At 37.4% G+C, this 16,593-nt stretch overlaps 1 protein-coding gene across 3 annotated transcripts in view; it reads right to left on the reverse strand.

Moving 5' to 3' along the window:
• LOC143854341 (protein WVD2-like 5) overlaps nt 1–16,593 on the reverse strand; it is a 46,323-nt gene that overhangs the window by 25,550 nt on the left and 4,180 nt on the right. The gene's annotated exons all lie outside the window — the stretch shown is intronic.

Genomic DNA, 16,593 nt, shown 5'->3' on the forward strand with positions numbered 1-16,593 from the left:
GTGCATCCTAACAAGATTTTATAGTGAAAAATTGCTAATGTTACTGAGAAAATTTTGGACATTGTTGGGGTGCATGACACGGATTTTCAGCATATTTTTGTTAATGACATAGGGTATCCCCAACCCATTTTAGGGCGGGACTAATCCCAATGGATGCACGCAATCACCCATAAACCACCCGCATCATGTTTACTACAGGGGGATTCGAACTCTCGTCACTGGGGAGTATACCCATGAGTCCATGACTTTAAGCCAAAGAGCCACACCCATCCGGGTTAAATTTTCAGCATATTTTCCACTTGCACAACAATGAGGCAGATCATTTAGCATGATCTGGGCCTGAGTGTGCGCCTATAAAGATTTTCGAGTATCTTTCTCCTTGAACGTGTTCTATTTTGCTCATTCCTCTTTGTTTTTTGTGTATTATGCCCATCTCGGTCATGGAGGCTTCCTCCTTTCTTTTTATAATAAATTCCCCACCATTAAAAAAACACTTTTTTTTTAATGGTACCATTAAAAAAACACTATGAAATAAAAAAATGCATGACAAACAAGAAATGGGAAGCGATATAAAAGATAATTGAAAACATTCATGAAATATCTAATGTCCAGCGCAATAGAAACCAAAAATGCATGACAAACAAGAAATGAGAAGAGAAATCATATTAACTATTATTTGTGGACACGGACACAAGTGTCGCTTGTCGACACGGACACAGAGTGTCGGACACGGCGAACTCCGAAAATTTATAAACGGGGACACACCTAAAATAGAAAGTAAATATAATCATGATTTCTGGATATGGATTCATGTGCCGAGTTTCGACATGGATATGAAGTATCTAACATGGCAACCCCTAAAAATCTAGAAATAGTGTCACACTCATACATATGCATACATATAAAGTTACTGACACTTATAGCAGTACACTTACAAGTGTCTAAAGGAGTGTCGACACGTGTGGACACAGGAGTCGTGTCGGACACGACACGACACGTGTCAGTAATAAATTCAAAGTGTCGGCCAAATCATAGCTTATTATTGTTCTTTTGTACTTTGAGGAAAATTAGCAGTTCAGCACTCATTTAGGAGGACAAACGTTCTGAATCTCATCTCGCTCATGCAATCAACTTCTAATACCGTAATCTAGCCATTGGTGCAATGACTTTAATGCCATGTCTTTGGCTACTTAGCGATACGATGTCCTAACTCCAATCTGTCTTCAATCACTATTCTTCTTCTATACAAGCATAGAATCTTCTCTACCCCCCAATCTATTCACTCCTTGTTAAAATTCGTGCACTTACAATCATGTGGGTTGTTGATTTCATTCAATTAGTTTCAATCGATTGATCATTGCCATTGATCAAACGGTCAGATCTGCGTAAGACTATGGTACTTTTTTAGACCAAAGTCGACCAACCAGAATTAAATTTCAGCCTGATCCAATGGTTATATTGTGGTCTATGAAAGGTTTCTGATCTAAAAACGAAAATCCTATAGTTTTTGAAAAATCACACATATTTGAGTTTTTGTGATCAGATTGATCTCAAATTTTTATACTAGTATTCTAAGGTAATTTCCTATCCCATTCTAAAGTTTCAAAGAGATCCAACGGTCAGATCATTGTCAACCCAACAGGCCAGTTTCTGTTATTTAAAAAGGTGTCACTCTTTTGCAGCTTGATGATGAGACTCTGTCAAGAACCCTGCTAGATTGATGAGATACTCTTCTGGATGGATTTAAACATGAGCTTTGGTAAAGATGGCAACGCAAGATAATAAGATCTCTATGAAAATGTTCACTATTAAACAAATGAAAGAATTACTCAGAGCTCTCAATACAGCGATGATGATGGATCAGATCCTCCACTAGATGAAGTTAAGTCATTTCAAGCCGGGGAAAAAAGAAGGGGAACAGCCTTCATGAAAAACATATGGGAGTTTAAATCATAGTTACTAGAAACTTCCTAGTGGGATGGGCAGCCCGCTTCCCCGGAAACTCGCTTTGGAAGCTAAGTTCTTCTTGCTTCCAAATTTAGGGGAAGCGCGCTTCCGAGATGCTCCCTACGTTTTTCTTCCTAATTAAGAGTGTACTTCAGATTAAGGTGATTATTTCTTCCTAAAAGAATATTCTCCTTTCGATAATGTTGAAGGAACTTATTGACAAAAACATATATTTAAAACTTGGAAACTCGTCTTAAGTTTCGAATGTAAATTAAGTGGAACTTTTCCCAAAAAAAAAAAATTTTTGAATGATAACTTTTTCCAAATTCTTAAATACTAGATAGATATGAATAAAACCTATGAAACTGTAAATTCATAAAACTAGTAATTCTAATTAGTGACAAAGTCTTCTTTTCTTCTTGTAATCCTTACTTATATTAACCCATGCTCCCTAATCTACAACAATCCTACTCTTCCTATGTACTTATTTGCTTCCAATGAAGCTTATTATATGCTTCATGTTGACTTTCAATGACGCTTCCTTGTTTAAAACTTTTCGCTTCCCGCTTTTTCACTTTTCTAAACCTCTCGCTTCCCACATCGCTTCTCGTACTCACTTCCTAATCTGGCACTATGGTGTAAATGTGTCCAGAGTGTTGTTGAACTGGCCTTTTTTTTTATCTTGTGTATTTTAATTTTATTGTGTCCATGTAACCTTGTAATTATGCATTATAATTTGGTATGAGTGTTACGAACTCTCATTAAAGGAGAACAACGTGTAGTTATATACATCTCTCATCTTCTCTTGTCATGTGTCCAACTTCATTAAAGGATAGCATCAAAGTAGTTGTACCCATCTCTCATCTTCTCTTAAAAGAGAATGTGTTGTACAATGGCAAGAGCACTATGTGTCCAACTCTCATTAAAGGAGAACACCCAAGTACATTATTTTCAATGATAGATAAAGAAAATAAGGATTTAAGCTTTTGCTTACCTGGATGTCACTTAATTACTCTTAGGAGTGATGCTCATATCTAGTCATTGATGTGATGCCTTTGTTGCCCATTAGCTAGTTAGTGGTGCAATGCCCTAACTCCTACCATTTCTTAAGTGAGTTCTATTTTCTCCTCAATCACTATTCTTCTTTTATTCAAGCATATATTCTTCTCTAACCTCCTATCTATGCATTCTTTCTTGTTAAAAATCACGAACTTACGATCATGAATATTGTTGATTTCATAATCAGTTGCAATCAATTGATCATTTTCGTTGATATAATGGTCAAATCTGCATAAAACAATAGGGTTTTCTTAAGTCGACAAAACATATTTTAATTTCAGCCTGATCCAATGGTCGGACTGCGATCTATGATTGATTTCAAATCTAAAAATGAAAATCCTACAGTTTTTGAAAAACCACAAAGAATTGAGTTTTTAATAAAATTGATCTCAGATTTCTAATATTGTCATTAGAAGGTAGTATTTAAATTTCAGCCTGATCCAATGGTCGGATTGCGATCTATGATTGGTTTCAAATCTAAGAAATCCTACAGTTTTTGAAAAACCACAAAGATTTGAGATTTGTAATCAGATTGATCTCAGATTTTTAATATTGTCATTCGAAGGTAATTTCCTAATACATTCTAAAGTTTCAAACAAATCCAACAGTCAGATCATTGCCGATCTATCGGGCCAATTTCTAAAATTAGTTCTTTTCCTTAATCCAAAAAATTTCAAAGTGGTTTTTTCTTGAAATATGCAGGGATCGGATTCATTCTATTTTACTAGAACTCAATCGCCGCCCATTCCAAAACTTGAGCCTTTTCTTCACTAGAAAGGCCATGCATCACCCCCTAAAGCTGATATGTTACTTCTGAGTTAGCTTGCTACCAAGTCGAAGTGGCAATCAGCGGTAAGCCCTTTTGTAACTATATCTACAACCTGAAATTTGCTATAGACAAGGGAGGACTTTCATTACTATCAACCTTCTCTCAAATAAAATGATAATCAATCTCAAAGCACTTTGCTTGGCGTGAAAAATGGATTTTTAGTTGCATGATTACAATTTGCGTATGACAATCTAAGATATGAGAATCAAATCTCAAATTTATCTCCTATTAGAGATGGCTCCGTCAAAGCATAGTAGCTTTGAGGAAAAAGAAGACAAGAGAAGGGAGAAAGAAGTAAACAACCTGATGAGAGTTTAGGACTTCCCCTCAATAATCAGTTACAAGCTCTCTAGCACCTCTCGATGTACCTCCTCAATATAGTGGACAAAGGCATCAATATAGCGGACAGAGGCATCAGCCCTGGCAATGCCTTTCGTAGGAAAAAAAAATAGAGGTACGATCTAGGAGATGTGGAATGTGAAGATCACAAATGGTATCTAAGGAACGTGTAATGTCATGGATACAATGAAATTTCATCGATATGGAGGTTTGGAGAGGAACAATCGCATTTGTGGGTAAAGGTGATTGGGAGTAAATATGGTTGCAAACCGGGGAAGTGGGAATCGATTAACCTTTTTAATAATCCAGGATTGACCGTGTGGCATGATATATTGAAAATGTCTCACTCATTTAATATGAGTATTAGGTTTGGGGTCTATTCTAGGGATCGTATTAAATTTTGAGTGATGTGTGGTGTGCTTCTGAGCCTCTTATGAATTTGTTCTCGGATTTATTTATTGTTGCTACTGAGAAAGAGGCTTTTGTTTGTGACTGCTTCATTCGTAGCCATGGTAGCTTAGTTTGGTCTCCAAGGTTTAGGAGAAATTTCTTTGATAGGGAGTTGGATTCAGCATAGGGATAGACCCAACAAGTTGCTAGCACTTTCACAGGAAAAGTATTTTGATACAGTACTAAAGCGTTATGCAATGGGAGGGGCAAAGCCTATGGACACCGCCTATATCAAGGGCGGAAAGACTTAGTAATGAGTTTTGTGCTAAAACTCCTGAACAAAAAACCGAGATGGAAAAAGTTCCTTATGCCTCGGCTGTGGGAAGCTTGATGTACGCAATGTTATGCACGCGACCTGACCTCTGTTTTGCAGTGGGAATGCTTGGTAGGTACCAGCAAAACCCAGGACCGTTGCACTGGAAAGCTGCAAAACGTGTACTTAGATACCTCAAATGTACTAAGGAATATTCTCTTGTTTACAAAGGAACAGAATTAAAGCTACTGGGATACTCCGACGCGGATTGGCAAGGAAACTTGGATGAAAGGAAGTCTACTACCGGATACGTCTTCACGTTGGGTGGAACGGCAATATCTTGGTGTAGTAACAAACAATCCTCAGTGGCTCAATCGTCTATAGAAGCTGAGTACATAGCGGCTGCAGAATTAGCAAAAGAAGCAGTATGGTTAAAAACGTTCCTGATGGAATTAAAGGTCGTGGAATCTGCAGTGGAACCAGTTACACTATATTGTGACAATCAGGCGGCTATATATATCACTAAAGACCCGAAGTTTCATAAGAAAGCCAAGCACATAGAAGGGAAGCATCACTACATTCGTCGGGAAGTAAACGAGACGAGGAATATCCAAATAAAGTTTGTACCTACTCGACTCATGTTGGCGGATCCCCTGAGCAAGGCTATTGGAACAGAAGCATTTGAAATGCATGTTCAGAATATGGGTCTTAGGAAGTTAGAGTAAATTGGTCTTTCAGGCCAAGTGGGAGATGTTAGGATTTTATGACTTTTATTGTAGCCTTTCAAGACAATTTAGTCATTAATCTAATTTGTCCTTTAATACTCTTGTGTACATCATGTGTATGATGGAATATGGAAAATCCCCTTAACCGGTTAAGACCTATATTTCTACGGTGAGTGTGGTGTCAGGAATGTGTACTGGCCCAGTTAGTCCAGAGACAAGACCACCGAATACATCATGCAGTGGTGATAGGACCATGGGACCTGCCGATGGAATATAGCCCTTGAACGTGATACTTGGAATGTACCGCTAGGGTCTTTCTGAAGGGATCGGCTATAAAGACTGGTGGCCCTATGTGTTTGAGGAAACACGTGGATCGTGTGATAGTGTGTCTCACACTGGAAAGTAATCATTCACAACATGTGGAAATACACGCGTCTGCGATGGATCGTAAAGTAATTCAACGGAATTGGGCTAATGTACGTTTTTCCAGAATACATTGAATTACGTGCACTGATATGACGGAGTGAATGCAGTACACTTAACTAGAGAAGCTGTTGTGGTGAAATCTTTGGGAAGGGACATAGTGCACTATATTGTAAAGAGTGACGAATGCCCATGTTGGGACTCATTGCAACGCGCCAATCGAAGTTGAGGAATTAACTGTGGAATTTCCTGATTAAATTATATTTAATTATATTTCACTTAAGTGTGTTTAGAGCGCTCAACAAATACATGAAAATTAAATATAATTACCTTAATGATACTTGATTCTTTGGTCAAGCCAAATTGGATTTTATTGGAATGTCTTTGACGAAAAATAAGCGACGTAATTTTTCCAAACTTATTTTGAAATAATTATGTTGCGAGAATTTATAAAACGATTAACAATTTGGCTTATCAAAATCGAGGAACACTTTGACTTGAGGAAATCCGGAAATATGCGAAAAATTGGAAAAACGGAAATGTCCCTTGATTTTACTCGATTCAAGGTAGGGGGTTTAATAAGTATAATCGATCAGGAAATTGTCTGAGGGTGTGCACACTTGGCTTTGTGGAAATTATTGATGGATGATGGTTAAATCGGTAATTGTGGCACTTGTTTAAGGAGAAGACCAATTTGCCCCTCACAAATTGGGAAATGCCAAACCTAACCCTAGACCAAGGGTTTTAGGGAACGTCTATAAAAGCCAGAAAGATTCAATTTTCTTAAGCTTTTAGATGAGTGCTATATTAAGAGGAATGGGTTGGATAAGAGAGTATGGATTGCGGAATCTTCAGATATTTTCTCTGTTAAATCTTTCTATTCTCTCTTGGTGCCTTGCGGTGCATTCTCTATCTCTGCCAAGGTATGGAATATTCCTTGCCCGCCTAGAGTTCATATCTTCGGGTGGGCAGTATGTCGCGATCGGATTCAAACGATTAAGTTCCTTCGAAATCGTGGTATGATGCTTCTTGACCATTGTCCCCTATGCTTGGAAGATGGTGAATCTGTAAAAGGAAGTTAATATTGGTTTGTTAAAAACAAAAACCAATCCCATATTAAATGTTTCATTAAACAAAAAGATAGAAACGGGATATATTGGTAATCCCAGTTGATGAAGATAATGTGGACCAATAGGGGTGTCCTTACGGCTGTTTTTTGCAAAGATGCCCTTCAGTTTATCATTCCTTATATATGAGGAAAAGGATCGTGCGCTCAAGCACACCAAGCTTAGGTGCGCTCAAGTGCCCCAAACTCATGTGGGCCCACTTTGTTAGGATGATCCAAAGCATTCATTTGAAAGGCCCTTACATAGATGGGGTATGTTCCAAAAATTAACTCTATAGGAACATCCTAACCCATCCATTTGTGGAGGTCAAAATGGACAGACTCTGTTTCTCCACAAATCTGCCCATTTTTCCCCTCCACTTTTGGAGGGGTTAGGATGATTCAATGGACCTGATTTTTGGTACACACCCTATCTATGATGGGGCCTTGCAAATGAATGGTTTGGATCAGCACAAAAAATGTGGGACCCATGTGATTTGGCACTCGAGCGCACCTAAGCTTAGGTGCGCTCTATGTTGCATGGATTCTTTGCCCTCCTCTGCCGAATCCGTGTCGACACGTCTCCGCATCCGAATCGAACATGTATTCGCTTTGAACACACCCGGATTCTTGTCGTAGCCGTGTCCCGCAGAATCATGTCTTTTTTCGGGCGAATCCGATTCATCTTGTCTCTTTTGAAATGCGAATCCTATATATTTTCCCTTTAAACGTATTCTCAACTCTCTTTTTTTCTATGAAAGCACAACCTGTACTCTTTTGACAAAAACCCGAGCTCCTTGACCCTCGAACATTGACCCCCTTCTTACACTCTCTTAATACAAAACTTGCCCCAACCCTCTACCCTCAAAATTTTCATGAATATATATGCGCGCGCGCACACACTCACACACGCACACAGATATATATATTTTTTTTTTATTTTTTTATTTTTTTTATATATATATTAAATTTTGAAATTTTTATTTCATTTAAAAATTACTAAATCTAAATCCTACTTTTGGGGGTTTGCCAAATCCGACACCTCGAATCCCTGTCGGATCCCGACACGTGAATCTGAATTCATGTAATACTGGGTGCGCTCAAGCGCACAATCCTTTTCCTCTCTCTCTCTCTCTCTCTCTCTCTCTCTCTCTCTCTCTCTCTCTCTCTCTATATATATATATATATATATATATATATATATATATATATATGTGCGCGCGTGTGTATCCTTATGTGCCTTTAGAATACAAGCATCAGACCAAAATACCCCCATACAATACAACATATTCTAACACTCCATCTCAAGCTGGAGAATATGTCAAATAATCCCATGCTTGGAAGAAATAAAGTCAACAAATCCTCGAATCAAGAACATAGAAAATAAATCAGCTAGGTGATCTTCAAGCTTCACAAAAAGGAGTAGATACATCTCTCAAACTAATAACTTCTCTCCCATAAAATAACAGTCCGCTTCAATATGCTTGGCACATTCATGAAACACTGGATTAGAAGCAATATGCACAGTAGTCTGATTACCAAAACACAACTATATAGGTAGACCTGGCAAAAGTGACCCGTGCCCGCGGGTTGACCCGGCCCACCCGCAAATTTGCGGGCACGGGTCTAAGTTTTCGTGACCCGTGAAAAATCAACCCGCGGGTGACCCAACCCACAAAAACACGGGTCGGGTGGGGTCAACCCGCGGGCACCCGCATTTTTACAGTATGTTTAAATTTTTGTGAGAATGTTATCGTCACTCACGCTGTTTGTTTTTTTATGAGGGAACTCCTCACTTTATAAAAAGTACGGTATGTCCGGCACCCTAGGATTATCCAAACCGTCCATTAGATGGGCCGTACCCTAAATAGGTTATGCTCCAAAATTATTTCCATCGGTTGATTCTAACCCTCCAATCTATAGAGGGTTAGGATCAACCCTCTAACATCAAGATTGGAGGGATAGGATCATCCTATGGAAATGATTTTTGGAGCATAACCTATTTAGGCTATGGCCCATCTAATGGACGGTTTGGATCATCCTATGGTGTGGGCCATACCATACTTTTAATAAAGTGAGAGTGCCCAGTAGTGTTGTTAACATTTCAATGTGATTTTTATTTTATTATAATTTGCTATCAAGCTTCTCTTTTGGTAATTTCTCGGCAAGTGGGCATTGTGGGTGCACATATACGCTCATCAAAAATGTTGGTAGCAAATGTAAAAAGTAAAAAAAAGTAATCATTACACCAGAAAAAAGTGAAATAGCGAAACTATAAAGTGTTAAATGAAAAATTACTTAGAAATGGTGATAGATTGTAAAATTACCAAAAAAATACAAATAACCTGTAGAATGTTATGACAATTACAGGAAAATTATATGCTGTCAAATCAAAATAGTGATTACAATCCCATATTTGCGGGTGCCCGCGGGTGACCCGCGGGCCGCGCGGGTCACAAGAATTTTGACCCGCAAAAATGCGGGTCATTTGATAACCCGACCCGTATGACCCGCACCCGCATCACCTGCGGGTTGACCCGGCCCGGCCCACCCGTTTGCCAGGTCTATATATAGGGTAGCTTCAATGGAAATCCCAAATCCTTTTTTTTTTTTAATGGTAGAAATTCCAAATCCTATAACAAACAAATGCTTCAACAAAACCAACTCACAGACCATAGCTCGATAATCAACTTCAACACTAGAATGGGGAGAAACACTTGCTTCTCACTATTCCACGTCAACAAATTATCACCTAAAAATTATATGTACCCAACAGGTTTATACACAAAACCACTTTTAGGGGCTCCTTTGACATATCGTTAAACTCATATTACAGCTTTCCACTGTGGAGCTTTAGGAGACTCCATAAACTGACTCAATTTACTAATTGGAAATGAGATGTCTGGTCTAGTAATAATAGTAAAGTAATTCAACTTCCCTAGTAAATGACGACATCTACCCAGATCCCCAAGCAACTCTCCCTGATAGAAAATATGAATCGTCTTTGGAACCATTTGAGCCTCAACAGACCTTGATCCAATAATCATGTCTCCTCCAGCAAGTCTGAATCATACTTCCGTTAGATCAGGCAACCTCAATATCAAGAAAATATCGCAGCTTTACCAAGTCTTTGGTGTTAAACCTATGTGGAAGGAATGCCTTCAATTCTTCCATACCTTTAGTATAATTGTCGGTGATGATGAAGTCATCCATATACCACTAGAATAATCCTTCTACACCCTAATCATGACAAACAGAAAGTGATCAGATTGGCGCCTCTTCATTCCAAATTATAATACAGCATCGCTAAACTTGCCAAAACAGGCATGAGAAGACTTTTTAAGGAGATTGCTTAAGGCCATATATCGTCTTCAACCTACACATTCCAATGCCTCCCCTAAGCAATAAACTCAACAGGTTGCTCTGTATACACCTTCTCTTGTAAATTATCGTAAAATAAGGCATTCTTCACATCAAGCATTTCGGTGGAAATCCTGTAAAATCTAGGAAACGTATTGTTAAAGTATAAAAGATAAATAACGCCTTTCTCCAACAGCTTAAGCTATTGGAGAAGTTGGTAAGTTAGCATGGTATCAGAGCCAAAGGTCTCGAGTTCAAACCTCCGGGATAGGAAAAATCCACAAGCGATGGTCGGCCCAAAGTGGGACCACATGCGCCACGTGTTTGCCAAGTGGGCCACACATGCAAGGGAGTGTTAAAGTATAAAAGATAAATAAATAATGCCTTTCTCCAACAGCTTAAGCTATTGGAGAAGTTGGTAAGTTAACACGTATGAAAAAAATGCAAATGATAGAATTTAACGATGAAACTTCAGGAAGGATACAATAAACACTAATACACACATAGAAATCATCATATAAGCAAGACAACCATCCATGATTTTTTAAAAACATCAAACACCTAATGGCATGCACTGTCGCGCATGTCAAACAATTTAGTACCTACCAAATTTCACTTGTAATTCATATAAATATTTATAAATAATGTATGCACCACATTTTGCAGTCACTTCGTATAAATATAATTATATGACACATCCTAATATATTATACAACTATTACAATTACGATTTTGATTTTGATTTATGCATTTTGGTTTCGGTGGGGATGGAAACGGAAACATTTCATGTCTTTTTCGGTGGAAATTTAAAACCATGGTGGGTACAGAGGATGATGGAGATTAGCAACAAGAGAAATAATAGCACGCACAAATGAACTCTTAGCCACAAGAGAAAAAGTTTCAGCAAAATCAATACCATAGATCTATGCATACCCCTCTGCAATAAGACGTGCCTTCAATCATTCAATGGAGCCGTCTGGGTAAAATTTAATAGTAGAAGCCCAATGGCAACCAACCACATTTTGCAGTCACTTCGTAGAAATATAATTATATGATACATCCTAATATAGTATACAACTATTACACTTACGATTTTGTTTATGCATTTCGGTCATTTTGGTTTCGGTGGGGATGGAAACGGAAACATTTCATGTCTGTTTCGGTGGAAATTTAAAACCATGGTGGGTACAGAGGATGATGGAGATTAGCAACAAGAGAAATAATAGCACGCACAGATGCACTCTTAGCCACAAGAGAAAAAGTTTCAGCAAAATCAATACCATAGATCTATGCATACCCCTCTGCAATAAGACGTGCCTTCAATCATTCAATGGAGCCGTCTGGGTAAAATTTAATAGTAGAAGCCCAATGGCAACCAACAATCAATTTCCGAGGAAATAGATTCCAAGTCACATTACTGTGTAGAGTATTCATCTCATCTTCACTGCTGGTTTCCAAAGACTAAATGGTGTGCGAAAACAAAAGGTGGCGTTAAGATCGATAGTTGCTTCAAATATTTAGAGAAATTCCAACAATCAATTTCCCAATAAATAGATTTCAAGTGCCATTACTGTGTAGAGTATTCATCTCATCTTCACTACCAGTTTCCAAAGACTAAATTGTGTGTGAACACAAAAGTGGCTTTAAGATCGATAGTTGATTCAAATTGTTAGCCAAAGGGTTCAACCCTACATATATTTTGATGATCAACAAACCCAAATTGATTAAGTTATCTACTAATGGCTTTGCTAGATGTTGTGTATTAGACAGGTTCATTTGAATTCAACATCTTGCACAAAGGCCAAGAGTCAAAGCTTGAAGATGAACCAATGTTGGTGACCTACCCATGCATTTCAAAGTGAAGATCTTTGAAATGGTGGAGCCACATGGACCAATCCAAGCCAAGTGCTCATTCGAACCAAATCAAGCTTCACAAGACCCTTGAAGGCCAATGCAATCCAAAAATCAAGTTTTCTTTCCTTAGATTGTATTGGTGATCAACCTCAAAGTGGTTTTGGCATTTTCAAAGTGATGTCAAATCGATTTTCAAAACAACCCATAGCCTTAGAGTTTTTCATTAAAACCCACTTCAAAGAGGTCAATAGGTCTTGCACAAACCCTAAGAATAGCCGTGGAAAGTACCAAGAATTTGGACCACAAAAGACAAGTTTTGGAAAATCAAACACTGGTAGAAGGAATCGCAGACGTCTGGATATGCTTCTATTTTTCATCAGAATGCAAAAATCATTCTGGTCCGAGGTAGACGCCTGCCCCAATAGGAATATAGCCGTTGGGCTACAACAGCTAGTTCATTTTTAAATCTTTTTGAGTTGTAAAAAGAACATTATGCCCCCAAACAGTCATATCTTGGTTTGGGCTGTAAATATAAGTCCTCTTAAGGCATTTATGATCTTTTGGAACTCTTGAAAACCATTTTTGAGCTGATCTTTTTAAATTCAAAAAGATCTTTTGAATATCCTCCATTCACTTGAAATTTGCAAATCTACTTGATGAAGATCTCCCTAGGCATTCTTGTATTCTTTCTTTTGGAGAGTATTGTGAGCTATCATCATTATATCAAGCCTACTAAAGAGGCCAAGAGTGTTTTCATTACTTTATTCTTTGTATTGGAAGATTATGGGAAGAGGGGATTGTATCCCTATTTGGAAGATTGTAGGAAGAGGGGATTGTATCTCTAGTAGGAAGATTGTAGGACACCCTCGATCCGGGCTTAGTGTGGTGTCAGATTTAGTGAAGAAAATCCCAAGGAGAACAACATGGGGAATGGAGTAGGTCTCTCTGTGGAGGACCAAACCATGATAAATCGTGGCACCTTCTCTCTATTTGCTCTGTTCCCTTCTTACATATCTTGTGGTGATTGGTAATATCACAACTTTTCTATTCTCAATTTCTCAATTAAAATAAGGGTTAGATAATCTTTGCAAAATCCTAATTTGATTTCAAAATTGTAATTACCCAATCCCCCCTCCCTCCCCCCCCCCCCCCCCCCCCCCCCTACTACAACGTGTAGTTGAGCTGGGACAAGAAATCCTGCCACCAAGCCTGCTTTGGTGTGAGCTTTTTCTAAGTATTGGGTGGGATAACCCAATTCATTGACTACTCTAGATAATTCTTAGCGCGGTAGGTCTGTAATTGACAGAAACCCAATCTTTTGAGCATCAAGGCTCGATTCCTAGCCAATATTTGATTCCCTTGGCATATCGGTGGGTGGTCGTGATGATGACCTATTCCCCCCTATGGGTTTGCCTTTGGGATTTCAAAAATATTTAAAGAAATTCATAAATTAAATAAGGGAAATGATATCTGCGCCAAGGTGTTTCAATAAACAAGCGCTCCACTTGTTTGTCGTGTAGTATTTAAAGGGATTTCAGAGAATATTACGGTTCTCAAAAAGCTCTTTAAACCCTTTAAATACTACACGACAAACAAGTGGAGCCATGTTTATTGAAACACTTCGTGCAGATATCATTTCCCTTAAATAAATGGAGAAACAAAGCCTCATGATATCATGTCGGTGGGTACAAATTTTTGGCAGTTGATCCAATGTTATCTAAGGGTCAATTCCTTAATGAAAGTACTTTATTGATTGATTTTAACAAAGGACACCTATGGGCTATATTTATAAAGCAATGAGCAAATTGAAACGATGAAAAAGAACCTCGGCAATGTGAACAAATGATATCTAGTTATCTACCCATATTATTGGTGAGCGTCCAAATAAACAACTTCACATACCCTTTCATGCAATTGGTTATTCATTGAATCTATGTTTTAAGTATGATGAATGCTTTGTAGAAAATATATAGATCAAGCACACATCGTCGGAATGCATTGAAAGAATGGTTCGAAGTTTAAGAGATTGGGTTAAGGCCGATGAATAAGTGGAGTTGGTAAAAAAAAGGCAAATAATTTATACGGGAGAGAAATGACACAACTAACAATTAAAGGTAACAAAACTAGTAGGTAATTCTTCTCGTATTACGGCTGTTTATTTTAATGTTGTATTTTAACCACGATTCCATGGTATGTATATTGCAAACATAGGTCTACAATGAACTCTGGAGCTATATTAGTTATGGGTTTTGTTAACGAGGTGCATTGAAAATGTAAATCTACAATAAATTTACATAGGGATTAAGAGTTTTACATGGCTTTTGAGTCTTTTTTTCTCAAACAATGTGTAGATTTACATTCTCAAACAATGGCTTTTGAGTCTTTTATTCACATCTTAAGTCTCATGTTAAATTCTGATGGTAGTTTGTGTAAATGGACCACATTTGAGCATGTAAATTTGAATTACTATTCAACGACTTCACATAAAAAATTAAATATCTTAGTTTCTTGAACATGCTAGTTGGACTTTAAAGTCTTAAATACCTTAATATTTGAGTTAATCACAGTTGAAGAGGAAGAAAATACAAGTGCCATTTAAAAAAAAAAAGAGGAAGAAAATAAAAGTTCATATTGGAGATTTAAGATATAAATTTCGCAAAAAAATAGGTCTATGATGGGCTATTGGAGCTATAGAATTTGGGTATTCATATCTTAACTCTTATGTTCAATTCTACAAATAGTGAGTGCAAATGGACCACATTTAAGCAGGTAAATTTTAATTACAAATACATGACTTCAGATAACAAGCTAAATTTCTTAGTTGATTGATGCCTTGATCATGCTAGTTGTACTTTAAATACCTTAATGTTTGTGTTAATCAAACGGGGGGAGAGGAACTAATGCAGCGGATCAAACGGGAATCGTAACCGAAGCGTACGATCCAAACAAAAATCGCAGCCGAAGCGTACGATCCGAAATTGTCCTAGAATCCACTAGGAAAGAAGAGAGATAGAGAGAGACACAACGTCTTTGATATTATTCCATTGTTCATTCTCACTCACAATTTACAAACTCTTATATAAAAGAAATGCAATACCTAAATGATTAAACTTCTCCTAAAAGAAAGATATAGAATCCTAACAAATAAAGAAAGTGACTAAATTAGAACACCTATAATTAGAAGGGTAATCCTACTACACTTAGGAAACAAAATCTTAATAAATGAAGAAACATATCACCTACTTTCTAAAATGATAAAATCCAAATAATTAGCAACTAGTGTCCTACATCGAGAACATACACAAACAAAAGAGGACATGACGTATACATAAATTGCAACCTTTTTTAGTACACCGCAAGAGGAAGGGAGAATAAGGGATTGATCCAAATTGAAAATACAACAAGATGATGAGTGGATAACCCAAGAAGGAAGATTGGATGTTCACAATGATACGACATGGATGGACATGGATGACACCTTTGTAGAATAATTTGTATAATTAATTTTTACTTCTACCAATTAAGAAGGATCATACAATCCAAAACATTAGAATCAAATGGTATGTCTTACATTTTACTAGTCATACATGCATGTAGCTAATGGTATCAGTTTCTGAACATCAATCTCTGTCAATATCCATAGGAAACTCAATAAATGGAAGAAAGATAAGAACCACGAGGAGATTTTCAAAAAAAAAAGATAAGAACCACGAGGAGAAAGAACAAGGAAATGTTTCCTCATCAAAATCTAGGACAAAAAGGGAGCAGCATTGCATATGCCTAGGAAGACAGCAAGGACATAGATGATGACACAAAGATTCATGATGTCTGATGCTTTCACATGGAGATGTTTTATGAATTCTAGTTGTATAGAAATCTTCTTCTAAATTGTTGCCAAAAACATATGAAAAATCTAGCAATTCAATGCTATCTGACTCAGTACCACCCATAGTGAAATCTACTATTCATTTCTCACCTTGAGAATATTGTGTCTAATTATTCTTGCATGTCACATTCCTAACACCATATCTATACCTGTGAAACATGGATTCTCTGTCCACAAGGAAAAGATAAAACATATACATAATGGTGAATAAAAGAGATGAAAATAACTGCAGACGAAGCAACAAATTACCAATGGAGAATACATGAAATTACTTCAAAACCGCTCAAAGGTAAACTCTATAATCTATCAAGAAGAGAGTATCCGGTACTGGATGATGACCTAAAAAAACACAGATACCAACTA

This window comes from Tasmannia lanceolata, unplaced genomic scaffold (genome assembly GCF_043159265.1).
Source record: "Tasmannia lanceolata isolate RefF3 unplaced genomic scaffold, GAP_Taslan_0.1 ptg000003l, whole genome shotgun sequence".
Taxonomy (NCBI): domain Eukaryota; kingdom Viridiplantae; phylum Streptophyta; class Magnoliopsida; order Canellales; family Winteraceae; genus Tasmannia; species Tasmannia lanceolata.